The 18,516-nt window shown below is 35.7% G+C and overlaps 1 long non-coding RNA gene across 3 annotated transcripts in view; it reads left to right on the top strand.

Annotated features, from left to right (window-relative positions):
• Positions 1-895: 895 nt before the first annotated feature.
• Positions 896-18,516, top strand: part of LOC103480506 (uncharacterized) — a 96,138-nt gene continuing 78,517 nt past the window's right edge. For 2 of the 3 annotated variants that reach the window (XR_001777573.1, XR_001777572.1), the window contains exons 1-3: positions 1,753-1,816; positions 3,645-3,751; positions 12,104-12,181. This is a non-coding gene — a long non-coding RNA (uncharacterized LOC103480506). Of the gene's footprint in view, positions 1,024-1,752; positions 1,817-3,644; positions 3,752-12,103; positions 12,182-18,516 lie in introns of those variants that run through there. The other variant, XR_001777574.1, reaches the window with a different exon arrangement.

Raw genomic sequence — 18,516 nt, 5'->3', positions numbered from 1 at the left:
TAACCTCAGTTAAGTAAAATAAAATTGTAATCAAAACTTTTGGAATTGTAATGATTTCTTTTTTAAAAAACAAATCGTTTTGTTTAAACAACTTTTAATTAAATTTCAAATTTTTGTCTCGTGAACTTAGTTATTTGCCAAACAAACTTTTATTTGCACACATCAGAAATCTTTTATTGCAATTTCAGGCCCTGCCCACGACTCATGTGAGAATCACAAGCAAAACTTTGAGTCACAAACAAAAACTTAGAATAATAAGAAAATATTTCTGACATGCACAAATAAGTTTGTTTTGCAAAAAAAAAAAAAATTACTTCATGAGACAAATGTGTGATTTAAATGTTTAAAAAAGTTTTTTTTAAGCAAAACTCAGTAGGCTTTTCTCATGGTGACATGCATTAACAATTAAATATTTGCTTTTGTTTTTTTTCTGCAGTTCCACCTTAAAGTTTGCTGCAGCTCTGCTTTCCTGAATGTACCATCTTCATCTCCACTGCAGCAAACAGGCAGCTCCTTTATAGATTACAGTCACTAAAAGGTTGCATTGTGCCCTTGTTTATATTTTTAATAGTGTAATTCTGTAAAGACAAAATATGTCTGGTGGTCCAGCTCTGATTTACATATCTTGCTAAACTGCAGGTTTGAATATTGCAATACTTTCCTATAACAAAATAAACCTGCAGAAATAAATTACTAATAAAATATCTTACATATGCATAGTGTTATGCTCTATGTAGAGATTCTTCTTAGCTCTCACAATTTTGTAATGTATCATTGTTTCTCCTAAAATACGGTTGGATGTGCCCCTTTTTTTTTTTTTGAGCACCTGCCCCTTTAGTGGTCTCTGCACGGCCCTGGTAATAACTAAAGGAAGACCAACACCGGAGCTGAAAGTTTTGCTTCGAGACAGTTTGATGATTCTCAAACTTAGTAGAAAAGTCATGCCGAGTATAGACTTGGCTTTGGATGAACGGATATTTTTGTGCAGAATTAGCGGAGCATGGATTTCATTGATAAGAAAAGGTAAGACGGCAATAATATGTGTTTGTTTATTTTTATTTTTTATGAAATGTGCGTTTTGTGGGCTACAGTTTGTATGTCTAAATAATTCAGTGAAGTTGAAGCGGTAGCTAATCTACCACAGCAATTATTTATTAATAAAACATTAAGCCTAAAACGTGCAACAACAACATACTGAATGTTCTGTTCTGTGCGCAAAATTCTTGAATGTTTTTTGGTGTTAAATCTTAAAACATGAAGTGGCATTGTTGTCAGTTGCTGTGGCAACGAGTCTGCCTGTAGCGTGGCGAATACAGTTCACTTTGCTGTGGATCATAGCACGAAATTAATACCTACATTTTTAAGTTTCACTGAGTTAACGCGGCTATAGATGGCATGTAAAAGATTTTTGCCCCCCAGCGTTGTATGACTGCGCGAAATTTTCCTACGTCCAATAACATGCATGGTGTCTAAGTCATAAGTCAGTGCCTCACCAGCATTGAACCTCACCGCACGTCACTGATATACTAATACTAATATGGATGAAAACAAGCTGTCATAATTAATGACAACTCTAAACACAAAAAAGGCTCCCCAACATTCTTTTTCTTTTTTTTATTCTTAATTTCTCGTTGTGATCAGTTCTTTAGTGTTATTTCAGTTAATCAGTGCGATTTCGCATACAACCGCTAGGTGGGGCCGGGGGCTTACTGCATTTTTGGGATAGAGAAGATTAGGAACAGAAAAGAAGAAGAAACCTTCCTGTTAGATGCTAATGGAAGCTCATCTTGTGTGCCTCATCTTTTCCATATCTCAGGTCAATAAAAATGTATCTTGATGAATATATATTGGTTAACCTTAAGAGCTGAAGACTTTATTGAATCGAGATTCCACTACTTGAGTAATGTTATGCAGTTTTTGATTAGTATTGTGTAGAAAACGGGACATATATCTGAAGGCCGATTAATGCTAATGCTAGCGGACTTTGTACATGTATGTTTAGCTATCTGAGAAACAGCTGAAGGACCACTGAATTCACTTTGAACTTATTGCATTTTGCACATTTTGAAACAGTTCTCACACAAAATACATTATTTCGTAAACCAGAGAAACCATATGGATATGACATTGAGTGAGTAAGTACATAATGGCTGCCTATGTGTGAAGCTTAGCAAAGAGACACAGCATAAAAGGATCAATTTTGAACTTAGTTTTTGTGTAAAAGAGTTAAAATATTAGTATGTTAAAACAATGGATACGGTTAAAAGTTACATGCTTAAATTTAATTGAATTTTTTCTGTACATTTTTTTAAAGCTATTTAAAAAGTTACAATCAAATTTATATATTTTATTTTGATAAGATAAAAATACAAAAGATCTGAGATAAAAGGACAAGGTATTTGCACTAACTAAAAAAATAAGCTTTAGCGAATTAAAAGCCATATGTGGATAGACTTTGTCATTTGATAAAATTCATAATATTAAATGGCGCATAAAAGAATTCTTGTTTGGTTTAAAGGGATATTGTAGACATTGGTGACGTTCTCAAACTGTGGGCCAGCTATTGAAGTTACTCAGTGATACCTGAAGTATTGCCTATGAAGTACTTCATGTGAAGTTCATTATAAAGAAGAATATACCTTTCTGTAGAAGCTAATGGAAGCTCAACATGCGTGTCTCACACTTTTGTGTGAACAAAATTACCACATTACCCTCAGCCCATTCAAGGTTGTCAGGTAACATTTCAAAAAGTATGTGCATCTAAGAATATCTGCTATCTGTTTTAAAATTTTAGATTTTTGGCAATATTATTGTGAAATTTAATTCCAACAGCAGTTGTACTTTTTCTGTTACAGATGGAATATAATCGTCTTTTTCTTCAGAAAAAAAAAAAGTACAGTCTCTGCAACTTGAATGCATTTTAGTGTTTGTTTGGCTCCATTTGTTTCATGCAGAGATTCTCTTTTCAAACACTTGGTCACAATTTATAACCTTCGCTTGGCTTGGAGAGAAAATTCCAGTTTTGGCTCATATCTGTTATTTGGACTGTTCTCACTAAAAGAGAGAGGCTCAGATATAATCCCTTTCCATGAGTCTGTCAGTGTGCTGAGGAAAAAAGATGTTAAATAATCTGCAGCATTTTCCAGTGTTAACATTTGTCAGAATTACATCAGGTTACAGCAGTTCAAAATGTGGAGTGGTCATTCTTCAACTGGAACATAAGGGTTCAAACTGGAGTCATATGGAACCCTATATTTCTCCTATGTTCTTATTCCTATCTTTCTCCATCTTCTTGCTGCCAGAGAAAGAGTTCAGTTTCCTAAAAAGATGCATCCTCTGATGACACTACTTCAGGATTCCCTTAGTGTTGGAGGAGAACCTCAGTTTGCAATCAAACGAGGTGACTAAATACTTGAATTACTCAACTGCCCCAAAAAGAAAACTGTGAATCACAGTGGTGACAGCCACCACCAGTTCCCTTCAGCTGCTCGAAAAGGAGTTCACAACTTTCATTTTACTGACTTTCAGCTGTAGCAAGGCGAACATCGATACCGATAATTTTACTCAGCTTTTCGAATGTGTGATTTATTTGCAATGTGGACACGAAGTAGAATGGGTCTCTTCTGCTCTGACTGTTGGTGAAGGTATGGTGCTGAACGGATGGCGGTGTGAGACTGACTGCAGTGCTGAGGAAGCGGGAGAAGCTAATGGCGACTAATGAGGGCTGATGGAAATCTGGACCAGATATTGGGTAATGATTATTCGCAAATATTAAAGGAATATCTTGCGATGATGACAACTTAAGACACTTCCACTATATTTTTTGTAAAAAAAACAACAACTTGTTGTTGCTACAGTTAAATTCAGACAGAAATCTTCAGCTAAATTTATATTTCAATAAACAGTTACACAGTAGTATGTAAAGTAATTGTGTTGTATGTTATGTAAAAAAAAAAAAAAAAGTTGTATTAGACCAATGTTATTAATCAAAAAAAATGGAGAGCATAGCAAATACTTATTGGCTTCTTACCATTGCTTAGACATAAAAAAAATTAGATGTTTGAGCACTCCATCAAGCAGTCTTGATTATTTATTTGAAAGTTATTGGATAGTTCACTTATTACCTTTTGTTTTCCTTTCTAAAACTGCAGTTTTAAATAATTACGAAAATCATCATGGAAATAGATGATCTACCCTTGGTGTAGATTTACATTTTAATGTTTACAGAAACAAGTTCATCTGAGGACCAATTATGTTTATTGAAACTGTGTGAAACAAACTGTTTTACACTTGCATAAAGTGTATCTTCTCAAAATGTTCTCATATTTATTTATTTATTTTTTTTAAACTATACAAGCCAGCATCAAATATTCCATGTTTTGCTTAAGTACTGTGTCTCTAATGTGTTTATGTTATTTTGGGCATTTTATAATCATCATCCACTTCATCACCGCTTGGCCATTTCTAAGTGCTGTGTTTTACCACACTTATTACTATTCTGGAAAGAGGTAATGGATGGATGCAGTGGGAAAAAAAGGAGAGAGAAAAATAGTGTCAGAGTGAGATGCACTACAGCCTGCACAACAAATCAACATTATTTTGTATGCATGGAGTGGCCAAAGCTATCGTGTCATAAATTGGCATGTGGCAGCAGGCCAGCAGTGCATTGCATTAGTTAGATGCCCTGCGTGTAATAAAATGCAGTGGAAGGAAAGACAGCGGGAGGGGGGAGGCAAGGCGCTTTCTGTAGATTGCGATCTTAAAAAGGGAAGCTGGTGAACAATATATCTGGGCAGAGGTTCAGGCCAGCTGGGAAGATTGTATCAGCATTGCAGGATTACATTCAACTAAATGAGATGACATTCACTTTGACAATTAATTTCCTCCTGCTGTATGCATATAGAAATGGGAGAAATGATTAAATACTGGAAGGAGAAACCTTTTTGCAGATCTCAGCCTTTTCTGTTTCTGTTTAATTAGCATGCCAAAAACAACTAGCATGTTAAGGGCTGGTATTTGTTATCCTGGGTGCTCAAATGTTGTCAGCTGTTGCACTGTAATAGAAAACAGCAGATTTCCCCCCCCCCCATAGTCTTCAGGTAAGTAAGTGCAAGCCAGTATTATCAGTGCAGCACACATATCTGCTCCAGGAAGTATGAAAAGCATCAGGTCAAGCTTTCCATTAGCTTTATGTCAAAAGTCATGAGCTTGTGTATGATCATTTTATTGTCAGAAACCATGTAGGAAGACACATATTGTAGTGTTTACTTAGTGGGCTTAATGCTGTTGATTAATTACCACAATAGTAAAATTCTGTTGTGTTTGCACAAAAGGCATAGATAATTTAGTTACTACGTGCACAAATGCTAATATATCATAATACCTGTAGTGTAGGTACAAATTCTTTATTTTAATATGCTAGTTCAAAAAATTAAATGTGCATTATGTTTAATTGTTACATAGAGCAATAATTTAAGTGTATCTTTTGTTTACTTTGATTACTATGATTACTATGCGTTAAAGCTAATAACCCATGTTCAGTAAAAAAAAAAAAAATAAAACTTAATTTTGGTCAGTAGAAAACTGATTTTTGTTTCATAAATATGTTGTGGCCATGTCATTTGCATAACCACTCAGACTGCTCTGCATTTGTCAGGTGTATCAGAGATGGACAAGATGCTGAGCACAGAGTCCATGGACTGCTTTGTGAGAGAATCATATCGAGATAAATGAACAGAACAAATGAACTAATTGAATATTTCAAGATAAAAGGCAAAATGTCGATGACTACTTCCTTTACAGGGGAAGAATTGTGAGTGACAGAAGACTATAAATAACTCTATTCACCTACACCGCAGAATGGCTGGAAATGCAACAGTAAAGATGTTAACAAGGAGGGACTGTGCAGACTGCTTGCAGTGGTAATGCTGCATGTTTTCTATAGGAATGTGGCAGAGAACGCAATCTCTTCTGTCTTTATCTGTTGGGGTGGCGGGGGATCGCTATGAAAATGATTAGACTAATAAGGATGTTTGATAAAATGAAGAAGATAATGGCAAACCTCTATTCATCTTCACAAAACTGTAATGCAGCTACATCTGAAAACACACAGCTATACAGAACAGGAGATCCATCATCCGATTTCTGAGTTGACTGGCTACTAAAATCAATGCTTCACAAGCCATCATACACAGCACATAAGCTACAATAGCTGCATAAGCAATCTTAATGTCAGAAGTGTCTTACCTAGGCATAAGGGTAAAAAAAAAATTAGGCCAACAGTTATAATATTGTTTCTTTTTTTCATGAAACTAACTTTCATGAAACTAACTTCTGGTTGTTGTTGCTAGCTATCAAGCTAAATCATTAAAATCAGCAGTTAGTATATCACTATTTATTGGAGTCTAACTGGTTTAATTGAATTACTGAAATAGATTTAAATTTGGATAAGATGCCACTATTGAGATGTGCTCATATGAGAACCATTCTTGAATTACTAAACATTTCCTATGTTGACTAATGGCAACTTCTATGATGCGGAAATTATTCTTGCTTTTACAAATATTTATAATTGAAAGTGTACAACTTAACGAAATGCACAAATTATGATCAAATAAGTAACCTATTATGAATTTCATTTATTTTTTTTATGAGTTTATAGCCCAATTGGGAAAAAAATTCAAAGCAGCTCCAGAGCATTTGCTTTATTGCAGCAACAAGTGGTAAAACCTGCATGTTTATGGTGTATAAAAGGTACTAATAAATAAGCTACTGATGTGGATTTGTCTATTAATGAAGTCATATTCTGACTTAATACTGGTATAATTTGCTAGAGTAGTCAGAGAGAGCTTTTGTAATGACTGTGTATAGCAAGCAATTCTTGTCGACTTTAGTGTCAACTAGTGCCCTTGGTTGATATGAAAGTAGAATATTAAGATTTGATTTTGAAGAATCTTGAAAGCTTTAAATAAAAGAATGAAACCCACTTCTTAAAAATGTACATTTGAACTTTAACGAGATCTCTTGATTAATAGGATTTTTAAAAATATTGGCTGAATCTCTTTTTTTTCCCATTAAAGATTGTATTTCAAAGGTCTGTTTAACATTTATTGCATATTTACCATCTGTATTCCCTCCATAATTAAAAAAGCTTAAAAAATCCATAAGAGCTGACGGCATGCACTACAAATGTAAGAATGAGTGTGCCGATTTCCAGATGCAATAATGTTTTAATCTTCACAGTAATTGCCTTGGGAAGGTGTGTATATTTGTTCAGCATTTCATTAGTAAATCCATTTTGTGGCACAAATGATTGCTTTCTTTATATTGGTGGATCCACTGGCTGCATTTCAATTCACAGGGAAGAAGATGATTGGAGACATCTGAGAAAGAAAATACACTAATAATGTGTCCCAAATGCAGAATCTCCTACGTATGAATAACAGTCACATAATGTACAAAATGGTTTGTTCCTGCTTTCGCACACTTGATGTTGATGGTGTTGTTCAGTCTCAGTCGAGGACAAGAATGACAGTGGTAATAACCGTGCTACTTAAGAAAAATAATAGTCAGGCATTCAAAAAATAAAAGAAGAAAGACAAAAGAATGGCTGCCAATTTGTAACCCAGTTTTTCTCCAAGACAAGTGGGTAAACTAGTGTGCGAACATAAATCTGTCGGCCTAACTAGCTTTGTAGGAAAGGCCCAGAGTCAGCACTTTACACTATTCAGTTATGGCTTTTATTCATTTAATTATTGTTCATCAGTGTTCATGTAATTCATCTGTGCGCGTAAATGACAAGTATATTTACTGTATAACCCGTGTTATAGTTATGTGTTAACACGTCTGTGTATAATATAGCGTATCTCTTTTGTGGAAGACTTGTTTATTAGCCACCTGGCTAGCCTTCTCCTGCTATTGAGCTAAATGTGTTATATTCCTGTTGACATATGTTTGCATAATTATTGCTTGGTTTGGGTGCAGTATACAGAATATTACTGCTACACGGTAATGTGGCGCAAGTAGTTTCTTGTGCACTTATTAATTCGTCAGATATATCGCTGAGTAACGCTGTCGCTATCGATCAATGGTCGCCGTGTCCACACCTGCTATTCCAACTCCTGACTCACCACTGGCTGATGAGATGTATCTAAGTGAGATGCTTTTATGCCTGAACACAGGGCTGTGTGACGTAAAGCTATTTTAAATAATAGAAGAATTTAACTGCTTAAGCATTGTCTGACCAAAGGGGCCAGCAATGAGACAGTTTTAAGCAAAAAATATTGTGGAACAAAACAAAGTTACTCAAAAATCTCAACATTTGCAAAGAAACTTAAATAACCCTAATTACCTAATTCAAATAGTTTATTAGCAAAACAAATTAATTTGGCAGTTACACTTAGTTGGATTTCATCTTATTTCTTTCTGTAAATCACACCCATGCCCATTAAAGATAAGTGTATGTACAGTAAAGTACAGTAGAAATCCAGCATCACCCTCCCAGTATTTCTTTCCACTCAAACTCTGAAAGGTTTTAGGAGGCGCTCTGGCTGACTCTACCTACCGCACCATGTCTTCCTTTGACTAGCCCTGCAGCCTTTTGAGAATTCAACTCGGCATAAATATTTTGCTCATTGTTTTACCAATATACAGTTTGCTTTCAATGTAAATCCAAAGCAGCTGATTTGTAATCAAAGATTTAAAGAAACTTTTGGAAGGGGTCAAAGTTCATTTTTTTTCTTTTGTGTGAAAACTGCAAACTTCTTAAGATCTATGATTCTTTTAGAAGTTCAGTGCAATATGTGAGCCCCCAGGTTGATGATTTTTATTTTCAGTGGCAGCTGAATATGTTCATCCCTTGCCGGCCCTGGCATTCTATCTAGAAAATACTGCAGGATCAGCAGCTTTAAGGAGCTTTCACTTATGTCCACCTTCACTTCTGTGATTACTTGACTACTGGTCTTTCAGAATATTTTGCAAGCTAAGCTGGCTCAACAAACTTTGAACTCCACAGACTAATCGAGGCAAATGAAACCTAATTCGGGTAGCTGCCACTTTCTATTTTGCATTTCCTCCCGAAAACCTACATAAGTTTAGCTGTCAAATGAGGAAATTGCTGTTCAGCTTAAGGTATGTAACTCTTTAGATACCACAATGAATAAAACATCTATGTCAAATATTAGCAAAGTAATAATACTGATTGACTAAACTTTGGAATGCATGTAAAAAAAAATCTAATGCCATCCATTTACGTCAACTGAACATAAACACCAGAGTTTATTTTTAATAATTGTAGAAATTTAAGATTAATTTTACAGTTACACAATAGAAACAATGTAAGTAAGAGATGATTTGATCAGAAATGTTGAGTAGTGACTGGATAAAGATTTACCATCTCTAATACATATTTGAGTTATTTACCAGGAAGCATTTAACAAAATCCCAACCTGGCTCTGCAGTCTCTCTTTTCTGTCCTTCTTGAAAGTGATGGATATTTTTTGCAACAAGAGATTTTCCAGTACCAAAATACATTACCCTGGTTAAGAAAATGGCTATAATGTTTGTTAATGGCTCACCGAAGACGTTCACGGCTTTATTAATTTATCATGTACAGTTCCATTAAAAGGGGTTTGTTCCCTCACTCTTGCTTGCTTATTACACTTAATTGTTTCAGCTCAAAAGCATTTTAAAATAAATTAAACTGAGAAACATTCTGTGAAAAACTAATTGTCCCCCAGTTCTACTAATTGTGCCACCCTGATGGCAACAACTACCATCAGGTTTTTGGTAACTGGTATTGAGTCTGTTGCATCACTATAGAGGAGTTTTGGCACATTTGTCTATTTATATTAATTGGTTGAGTTTAGCAACACTGGAAGATTTTTCAAGCAACAGCCTGGTGACATAAAATCTCACACACTACACCAGCAACATCTGTGGTTGAGCTTAGTCGGAGTTTGCAATACTGACAGTGGCCTTGATAAGGACAACCTTTAGTTATCCATAAACATTGTATGTGTAAGAAAGCAAAGAAATAAAGGACTATCAGAAAAAAGTTTTTTTTTTAAGCCACTAAAAGATTTTCTCTTTTTGAATACTTGCATAAGCACTCGCACAAAGACACTCGTTTGCGTTAAAGCATACTTATTTACAACCATGCCAAAGCAATAGATTGGTTCTACCGTCAGCTCCGCAGATACAGATTTATGCTTAGTCACCGTGGTGTCTCTTTTGGAGTTGATTATAACTCTCAGAGGTGCTTAATTAAACTGCGCACAGTAAAGGCTGTTTTTAAGTTAATAATTATTTTCCTCTGGACAAGAGTAAAGCCTTTAGATTTACTGAGTTTCCCACCACACTATAAGGGACCCAACAGGCTAAGTACCCCATAAATTAATCAGCCTTAGCAAACAATTTGCTCTGAAATATGCTTGTGAGGCACATCTCCCGTTCATGCGGAGTTATTTAATAGCTCCATATGCCATAATTTTGAGGAGAATTGCACGTTATTAAGATCCTTCTGACTTGAACAGATTTTGACATTTTGGATCCAACTCTCTCTTGGTTTATTGTTATTCTGGGAGAGATTTGACTGTCTTCTCTTACTATGTAACAGCCTTGATATTAAGCTATTAAGTTATTTAGCAGTGAAAATCTTAAGGAAACATTAGCTACCCATTATTTACCACATGAAGCGTCAACTCAGCCTATTAGTTCGAAATTATAAGATCATTAAAAATATTTAGTATGATGACTCAAGTTTTAGCATAATTTCAATTTATTCACACAGCAGCAGCAGCAACTAGATAAAAGTTGTATATTTGTAATTTTGTATTCTCTGCCACACATCTCTTGAGGGTTGATATTTCACCTAACCTGGTATGTATTGATTCAGCAAATAATGTACAGTGCAGTGCTGCTTTGTCTTCTTTCACTCTGGGGACATTGACCACACGCGCTGCCTTACTGGAAAGGTATGCACTTCTTTCATTCCTGTACGCAGTGAATAAAGTGCTCTTTCCTGTAGCAATATTTGCAGTGGAAAAATGATCAATGTCAAACCGACTAGATGTTATTTCTTTGTGTTTTCTTTAATTTAAACCGATTTACAATAAACCATATTTAATTTTTTTTTCTTGTGAAACTAAGACTTGTCCTAGAACCAGTTCATTACAGGTTCCACAAAAAGGTTTTCCACAGACTTAATGCCAGCTTGATGCCACTTCATTATGTCAGCCACGACATCTCCTACTCTAGTTGTTTTATTGTCCCATTATTGAACTGTGAATTGAGTCTTTGTGCAATTGGACATGTTAACAAATTTCCTTTTATGTTATGCTGCTAACCCTGCAAACAGATTATGTAAAATCATCATTCTCGTTTCTCATCACTTTTCTAAACAACAATTTGTGTTTTTGGCCGGTCTCAGCAGCACTGACTGAAATTTTTCGACGAATGGGAGTCATACATGGCATTCCAAGTAGGATTTGAAGCAAAGATCTGAAATGTTTATAAACTGAATCATAAACAGTATTTATAATTTCAGCTGAAGACATCAGTTTCAGTTCTCTAAGGTTTTTAAACAGAAATGTAAAAAGCAGTTTTAGAACAATTGTATGAGTTATATTGTATCAGTTTATTATTATTATTATTATTATTATTATTATTATTATTATTATTATTATTATATAATAATCTATTATATATTATTATAATATTTTTAATGATATATTATTTTTGTTAAGATATATGAAATTATTTTATCTATAAACTTTATTTGTGTATAGTCAAAACGATTATGAAAACCCTCCACAAAACGGCACCCCTCGATAAAATGTGTAAATAACTTAAAAACAACCACATATTTTATTGAAGAAGCTACAGATTTTTCAGCTGTAGCAGCCTTTATTTAACGGTTCTCAGACAGGACAGTGGGTTATAAGACAGGGAAAAATATGCAGCAAAGGTCATCGGGCTGGGACTTGAACCTGTGAGGGCCACGTTGAAGAATGACACCTCTGCACACTTTACCCCTGCCAGGCACACTTTCTTACAAAGTAAATATTCTAAATAATATTCTAATTAAACATATTTTTTGTGTTAGAATGGGGGAAAGAAAAAGGGAAAGACATGCGGCAGAGGAACCGAGGAAGGGAGTCGAACTCAGGAAGGCAGCGTCAAGGTCTGTATAACACCCACATTTTTTTTTAGCCAGGTTTTCATTTAAGCAAAAGATCCCTTAATAAGGAATATGTGTTCATTGCAGAATTTATGGTGACACAATTACTGAAAACAAAAAACAGATGAATGTAAAAAAAAGTATTTGGACTGGAAAGTTTGGACTTTTTAAAATTATATCTATGTTGAGTACATGCCACTCGCATTAATTCAGCAGATTTTTAGAATATCCTGCTGAAGATAGAAATTCATTAAAAATGACTGGAAAAAATGTAATTTGTTTCTGAATCTGTGGGTTGAGCTTAGGAGCAGTTATTTGATATTTCTGTGGTTGTCAAAATCAAAAGCCTCATGTCAAGTCACGTTTATTTACCTGCAGACTAGACTGAGAAAATTCCTACGAATGTCGCATTAAAAAAAATAAACATTGTTTTTACTGGTCTTTTTTAACAGAAACAGTACAATGACTGGAAATCAAAAACACAGGTTTAATTTTGTGGCACTGTTAGAGATGGATTATTCTTATTAAATTGTTCTTCAGATACATGGATAAATCCCACTAATTAGTCTTTGTAGCTTCAGCTTCTTGTTTGTTGTTTCATCAAAAGAATGTTACTCGGGCATACCGCACTCTAATATGATTGATCAATTTCTTTCCTGTCAACACAAGCAAATCAGACGCAGGTGTTGTATCAAACGAGGATTGTTTTTTGTTTTTTGTTTGTGCGTACATCAATAAAAAATAAAATGCGAATGCACAACCAATATAAAACTACAGCCCAAGAACATAGGCTTAAACTAACAGGGAGATACAAGCAGCAGTAGAGGTTAATACAGAAAAATGTGGACCAAGCAGCTAATATGAAATGGATGTTTCTGTTAAAAAGTTGGAGACATGAAAGTGAAAATGCCACAATTGCCCACTACAATGCCCTTAACTCCAAACGGAGTCAAAGGGGCATTGTCGAGAAGAAAATCATCAGTCTCAACAATACAGATGAGCATGCATTCGTGTGTGTGTAGATCCTCGGGGAGAGATAACGTCTACTGTGCTAGTGGAAATATGCTTAGTGTTAGATTTAAAGGCAATTTGTCACAGATTTTTGGATGTCATGTACAATTCAAGCACTGAACTTCCTTACAGAATTTAGTCCAAAGCACATATAGAAATATTGAGCTTCACTTTTAAGTCCAGTTCACATTTTTCCCAAAGATGTTGAAACACAGGCTTGTTCTACCCATTTGCTTAATCATAAATATATGTAAATAGATATTAAAAGATTGCTTTTCAGCGAAACGTCCATGCAGTGGTGCATTTTACACACATTTTTTCACCAAAATTTTGCACTGACTATGTTTTTTCAAATAATTTAACTAGAATGAAAGTTAAAGCCAATGGAGTGAACACTTAATGTCTTGAAAACAGATGCCACCAGGGCCTGATTTTGCATACATGGTAAAAAAATTCACCTGATTTTCGTGAAGGTACAAATCTTAACCACCTTGACCACTCTAATACCCAAGCTGGACCAGTCTGGTTTCTGAAGTGGGATCTAGTGGTTGGCCATTACACAAGAATATTAAGTTATTCATGAACTACCATTACTGACTGACAGGTTACATCTTAAAAAGCCTAAATTTTGGACAAATCTTTCAAGATCTCAGACTTAAAGTAGATGGGCTGGCTAGGTTATTTTATTATGATACACCTTCACCAATATGCAAGTGTGGAAAATGAACAGACACTAAGAGTTGACAAGGACATGTGTGGAATGTTATTGAAAAATTAGCTCATCTTCTGTCAATAACATGTAAGCCTGAACTAAAGCTGCTGGGAAAATCTGATCCTGCAAACAGATTACATGGAAAAGGCAATGCTCTTATAAAAAAAAAAACATGCACCCAAAAAAGATAAAATACCCATCTGAAATAGCAGTCCTATTATTTCCTGACAGTAATGTTGCGCCAAACAGCTTTACATCAAATAAGATGAAATTCAGGGAAATGTGCTCGAATATTTTGTGACCTTCGAATTGAGTTCATGCAGTGGGAGTCTTCAAACTAAATTTACCATGGCCCTAGTGGAGGTTAATGTTTGCCCTCCCATCTGCTGTTTCTAATCATCCCCTGTTATCTATGACAAAGGAGAACGCGGGGAATACAGTTGTAGCATGCAACAGCCATCTTTTTCCATTTACCCCTTCACTCTCCTGGCCATTTCACCATCATTTGTGAAATCAGCTGTAGCAGCAGGAAGAGAGCCGGCACAAAATGTACTTCCCGGAGTGTCTATTTCATGCCAAGAGGAGAGGAAACGGTGGCTGCAGCTGAGTAGAATAAGTGAGAGAGGGAAAGGTAATGAATAGAACAGTTGGAAAGCTAGCTGGAGATGGCCTCTGAACATTTGTCTCTCCAATAGGAGTTCTCTTTGTTGTGATATTGGATTTTTGCTTTATTATTGTTTTGCAAAAAGAGGGCGTAGTTCGTGTTCTTAAATCCCAGCAATTCCTCATGTCAGTTTAGATACATTGTTTTAGATGGAAATATAGAATGAGGCTTCTCACCTCAGACTGTATCCTATGGGATTCTGGAAATAATATGCAATTCATGCCCTTTGCTTGCCTCATGCATGAGCAGAGAACAAAAAGCAATCTAATCCTACAGGCTATTCTGTGGGGAGGCCACGGTGCTGTCACGCTACCTTATTGTTCCTCAGGGAACAGAAATAGGCAGAATTGGTGACTGTTGGCACATCAAGTTGTAGCACTTCAATCCAACGTGACTGGCCTTCCTCATTCAAATAGTCTCAGACCATAACATCTAACAGTCATGTTGAAAAATATGAGGCTAAGAAGAGTCCTTCCAAAGGGCATGTTTGCAATTCTGCTCAACTCTGCTCATTTCTGGTTGCTTACAGGTTTTTGGAAAAATGTCCTCTGAGAAACAGGTGAAAAGTAAATTATTGTCTTGGGTCATTTTCCAAAAGCCCTGAAAAAAAATCACATGGCATGAAATCTGCAAGGCTCTTCTTAAGAAGCCTAATCTGGTTAGATGAACATTAAGCAATTGCTTATAAGCCCACATCTGATCTAAAGTTTTTGGCAACGAACATTGACAAGACAAATTTATTAAATTATTAACAATTTATTCGGTCAGATTTGTTGATCACTGCATCGTGACTGTAAGCAAACATTTTAAATTACACAACCAAATACCAATGCATATAATATTACTCGACTCATATAATCAACTTTTCTTTAAATGTTTTGAGTATATGTTGAGCATTAAAATATATGTATACTGATATACAATTTTACATTTAGCATCACCTCAAGAACACATTTATTGCATCTGCAATGACACAGCTGCTCAGTTGCTGATAATGAAATAATCAGAGCATCGACCACAGTTCCTGTGTGTTTAAGTTGCCAAGTTCCTGACTATGTTTTTCACCACAATACTGAGGAACACACTGCTAATAAAGACACACATAACCTGGCTAGAGTACGACTCAACAGTGGAGAAGAGGCTTTAGTTCCCATGCTCATCAACTTTGAAGCAAACTTTCTAAAAAAAAAAACAAAAAAAACTGATGTGCAGAAACTCTGCTTTACCCTAACTTGATAAAACTTATTTATGTGTAAATATACTTATTTCACCAAAATGATTTTTTTATTTTGAGTACATCTGTATTTCACCTCAGTTGGGCTTTCTATCTGCTCCACTTCCTCTTCTGAATCGGTTTCCTGCCAGCCTCTCTCCCCTGACTTCCCCTGTTTCCTCTTGTCCCCCATTCTCAGGAGAAGCTCTTGGCTTGAAGCACTCTTGAGAAAATGAAGGGGGCAAATATACATGTGAGATGTTCAGGACTGGATAATGGTGCACTTGTTTAATGTAATTGGCCTGGAAAAGCGCTGTAATTTGTAACTGGAGAACCCTGACTTGACTTGAGAAAAATGTAAATGTGCAGCAGAGGAGCCCCTTGGTTAATCAGTTCTCACAAAGAGAATACTTTAAGTTCATTAGTGTTCCATTTGCATATTCGCCCTCATAAAGGAAGTGTTAATCCCAAATGAACCTCTATCAGAGAAATGGGTTTATTTTATAATTTCTCCTTTTATTGCCCCAATTGAAGAGTATGCTTGCGATCACAGAAAAAATATATCTTTCCATTAATAGTCAATAGGCTGTCTTTCATGGTTTATGTTTTATGCAGTGCATATGTTTAGCACTAATATGCACACAGGCCTAATGGAGCACATTTGAGAGTATTTAGGCGTTCTTCAGAATTGTAAGATATTTTTTCAGGAGCATTTGCTTTTGTAGCATCTAAAACTGAGACAACTACACTAGAAGAAGGGATTATGGTCTGTCTACTGTGCAAAAATACATCCACAAGAAGAAAAAGAAATGTTGCACATGTGGGCGGATAACCACACAATAAGAAGTACAATATCTTTAACGATGACAACTATCAACTGGCTACATTAGCAGACTTAAATGGTGGGGAGAAAAGCTTTATGTAAAGCATCAGAAACAAGTGAAAAAGGCTTGTAATGTGTTAAATTCTTCTGCGTTGTCAGCTGAGAATTTTGGCTTAGAAAAGGAAAGTTTCATGATTTTCACACTGGAACAAGGCACCAGAGTTTAATTTAAAATGCTTTCTGATTGACCAAAATGTTTCAAATGCTGTTCTAATGAGGAAGACACTGCAAATTAAATTAACAAGCAGTACCACAATATTGATGGCATGTGGGTCAAATTGTTGTTTATACATTTCACAACCAACTTTGATTTCCAATGAGAAACAACATACCACACAGAGACAAGATGGGTCCAGAGCATCAGGTTAAAGTAAATATACTTTTGCATTTACACAGTAAAGTGTTATCTAAGTGTATTAAACACATTCATATAAAGTCCTTGTCGAAAAAAGCAAGTATTTAATTAATTTACCACTTGAATTCTGCATGAAACATTTTGGTTTTTAAAGCTATAGAGCACTTGAAAAATAATTACATTCTGACTAAAGGGTCAAAAAAATTTTACTTATTTTTTCTTTACATAAGACATTTCCATTTTGCATTAAAGCTACCTCAAATGTTTTATTGCTTCTCATGTAACTTTTCACCTGCAAAGCTAAACATTATATCACAGCCAGACTTTTCTGCTGCCTGGCTAATGCCTATCATTTGTCAAAAGCTAAAAATATATAATTCACACTCAGTATTTGTAGTATATGTATTTGCAATGTAAAAACCAGCACCATCTAATCATAGTTTACCCTTCCCGTATAAGTGTTGGTGTAAAGTTGGTTCCAGTTTGACGTAGCAGTTCTGGCGATCTCCCAGAACATCTTTTTAGGCTCGTCGGCCTCTGATTCCTGGATGTTACCCACTCTGAAGGAGCAAATTATGCGTTGGTAGAGGAAAAGAAGTTGAGAGAGTTGTAAACAAAGCCATCAATATGATTGGTTGTCTGGACAGAGGCCAAAGATAGGACAGAAGGTGGGAGGAGGAGAGAATGGGAAGCAGGAGAGAGGGGAGGGTAGGAGGTACAGAAAGTAGGCGGGGGAGATTGTCTTCAAGCCTTTTAAGTGCCTCCAGAGAGGTCAAGGGGGTGCAAAGTGTGCCGGGCATTTCCATACCTGATCCCAGCGTGTGTGAGCGCATCCTTTTGTATACTTGTCCGAGACAATTTTAGCTCAGCTGTCTGTTTCCTGAATTGGGCAACTACCCATCCTCACATGTCCATTTGAAGAGGACAACATCATTTTGTACCGTTCCCTCTTTTTCACAGTGACAAGGTTGATATGGATCACACTTTTTTTTTTGTTAGATTCAATTATCTCATTGAGCAAATTAAGTGTTCCATTAGTGTTCTCACTCTCCACTTTATTTATTGTCTCTCCATCAAACAGGGAGATAGAGATAGAGAGGGTTAAACTTGCAGTCAGCATAAGACCTTCTGGTGATGCATTTCCCTTTGTTACTTTTTTTTTGTGCTTTTTTATATTGCAAAAGTCAAATCCTTGCAGCCTCTGAGTGTCCACTGAGTTAGCCTATGTTCAAGTTTAGAGATAGCAACATAAAAGAGAGCTATGAGATTAAAATCATGCAATGTTCATGCTCCGAACCTTGCAATGTGCCAAAGTGACCTATTATGCAAAAAATAAAAAAGGAATAGGCCAATATTCCACTACAGAAAAGCAAAAAAAAAAAAACAACAACTTATTTTCAGGGTGGCAGAAGGTTTATGTGACAATCTTTCACAATCAGAAAGTTTAAAATAGCCGAACTTTGTAACAAACAAGACTGGACAAGGACCCATTGACCTCTC

This window comes from Poecilia reticulata, linkage group LG18 (assembly GCF_000633615.1).
Source record: "Poecilia reticulata strain Guanapo linkage group LG18, Guppy_female_1.0+MT, whole genome shotgun sequence".
Classification (NCBI taxonomy): Eukaryota; Metazoa; Chordata; class Actinopteri; order Cyprinodontiformes; family Poeciliidae; genus Poecilia; species Poecilia reticulata.
This window is presented reverse-complemented; position numbering and strand designations above follow the sequence as displayed.